Consider the following 2,646-nt stretch of genomic DNA (forward strand, 5'->3'; position numbering starts at 1 on the left):
CAGAATACACAATGCCTGTTAATGACAAAACAATGCTGTACTGATCATAAAAAGGAAGCTGTATTGTTCCAGAACAAGTTAAAGGGGAACTCTGGTAATTTTCAGCTTGGACTCTATTTTCTCATGTTTTTGTGTCTCAGTGACTCATGTGACTCGTTAACTTAGCCTGTTTCACAGCTGCAGCGCTCTCTCCCAATACTGGACCTATTTCAAAAACTGTTGTTCCCATGAGTCTCTGAGACACAAAAACATGGGGAAATAGGGTCCAGGTTGAGGAGTTCCTTTGAGTTTGAGATCAGTATCAACTCATTGAAAAGACAACACAACAATAAATAAAGACACTGATAAGTCAGTTTAACGGTAGATAGCATGAAAGAATGCTCCCCTCTTTCCCCACTCCCAAGGACGACCAATGCCACACAGCTGCAGTCCACCAAAAGATAATTTATTTAACACTCAACATGAAAGGTAGCAATAAGCTTCAGGGTGGGCGTGGCCCAAAACAACAAACAAAACAATCTATTTTCCAAAACTAACTTACCTACCCAAAAGTAAAGAAAATGAAAATACAGGTCACTCACCTGACTCCCTATAAATAAACAGGAGAAAAGGATGAACAAAAAGGGCTACCCACCCCTACAGCTACCTGGACTGCTGGACTAATATCACAATTAACTCATTTTTAACACAGTACAACAAAGCATGGTGCAGTTGGGAGTAGGGCCAAGAGAAGAGCTCAAGCAGCGGCCATTTTATACCAGCTCCACCAATCTCCAACTACCAATCAGCAGCCAGCACCTGGAGAGAGAGAAACACACTAAGGGTGGCAGCAGCACCCTCAGGCAGGGAGGAACAACAGAACAACAGAACAGCAGAATCACAAATAAATGACCCAGGGTCATAACACTGCTTTTCTCACTTCAGTTGCTTAACATCTAGCCTAATTCAAGTCTTAACCCACACTAGTTCTGTTTAAGCACTTATAGCTCTCCTCCTTTTTACGACTTTCTTGCTAATCTCTTAGCTGTTGTTTGCACATTACTAGCCTTATTAGCTACATTAGCTTAGCGATGGCTTCTCCCTCTGCTCTTTCTTGCTCAGTGTGCCAAATGTTCAGTTATGCCTCTGCCTCCTTTAGCGACGGTGGTAATTGTAACAAGTGTAGCTTATTTGCTGCGTTGGAGGCGAGGCTCAGTGAATTAGAAGCGTGGCTCCGCACCTTGGAAAACCATTCAGTAGCTGCGGTAGTTAGCCAGCCCCCTGTAGCCGGTGCGGAGCCACATAGCATAGCCTCTGCTAGCAGTCCCCTGGTAACCCCCGTGCAGCCGGGAGGCTGGATAACTGTCCGGGAGAAGCGTAGTCCCAAGCCGAAGCCCACGGTTCACCACCAGCCTGTTAATGTTTCTAACCACTTTTCCCCACTCAGCGACACACCCGCTGAGGAGAAAACTCTGGTTATTGGCGGCTCTATTCTGAGGAACATGAAGTTAGCAACACCAGCGGCCATAGTCAAATGTATCCCTGGGGCCAGAGCGGGCGACACTGAATCAAATTTAAAACTGCTGGCTAAAGCTAAACGTAGATTTAGTAAGATCGTTATTCATGTCGGCGGAAATGACACCCGGTTACGCCAATCGGAGGTCACTAAAATTAATATTGCCTCGGTGTGTGAAGGGTTAACTAGCTAGCTACTGAAGATATAGCCTACTGGGTCCAGGTGCTGGCAGCAGCACGGGGGTGAAGCCAAACACCGTTCATCTGCACACACTGTGATGCCACACAGCTGGTTCAATATCGGCAGAGTTTCCCTTTATATTCATTGTCTTGTGTGGCGATCAGCAGTGATGTGGTGGTTCACTTTTACACTGTGATCTGTAGCCTATAGTTCGGCTTTAGCTTCTAACTATCTTTGTCTTTTTAACCTGTTGTTGCTGCTGAGTCAGTTTGACATCCTGGATATATCCTTCAAACACAGACTGCAGACCCCTCTGTCTGCTTCTTTCTGGAATCACTCTTTCATTTTTTGAACAATTTGATAAAATATCTTCAGGCTGGAATCACTCTTTCATTTTTTGAACAATTTGATAAAATATCTTCAGGGAGTGCAGTTAGTTACAGTGTGGGCTCCATGCTTACTCCGACAGCTTGTTGGACCATCACAAATGGGCGGAGCTTAGAGAAAGGTCAATTCTATGCGCAGCGGATGATACTTCACATCAACTGAGACGCAAACAGATGACAGATATACAGTTGATTGACAGCTGCCAGAAGTCGCAATGATAGATGNGGCGGAGCTTAGAGAAAGGTCAATTCTATGCGCAGCGGATGATACTTCACATCAACTGAGACGCAAACAGATGACAGATATACAGTTGATTGACAGCTGCCAGAAGTCGCAATGATAGATGACAACGTATTCAAATAACTGATGACCAGACGAAGAGTGATAACAGGAATATTTATTGATTAAGTGAACAAATAATTATAAATTTTACAAACTGTCAGTGTCTCAAATATACGTTACAATCTACAATCTGTCCAGTTGTAACTTTAACCCTATGGGCCCTAGGCGTTTTTGGGGTATTTTTACTGCCTTTACTTTTAAGCTCATATCACAGTCATTATAAAGGCTACATACACATGCTA

General features: G+C 43.9%; 1 protein-coding gene across 8 annotated transcripts in view; it reads right to left on the reverse strand.

Moving 5' to 3' along the window:
* LOC126386830 (rano class II histocompatibility antigen, A beta chain-like) overlaps nt 1-2,646 on the reverse strand; it is a 42,674-nt gene that overhangs the window by 23,521 nt on the left and 16,507 nt on the right. The window lies entirely within an intron of this gene.

This window comes from Epinephelus moara, chromosome 24, assembly GCF_006386435.1.
Source record: "Epinephelus moara isolate mb chromosome 24, YSFRI_EMoa_1.0, whole genome shotgun sequence".
In the NCBI taxonomy this organism is placed as follows: domain Eukaryota; kingdom Metazoa; phylum Chordata; class Actinopteri; order Perciformes; family Serranidae; genus Epinephelus; species Epinephelus moara.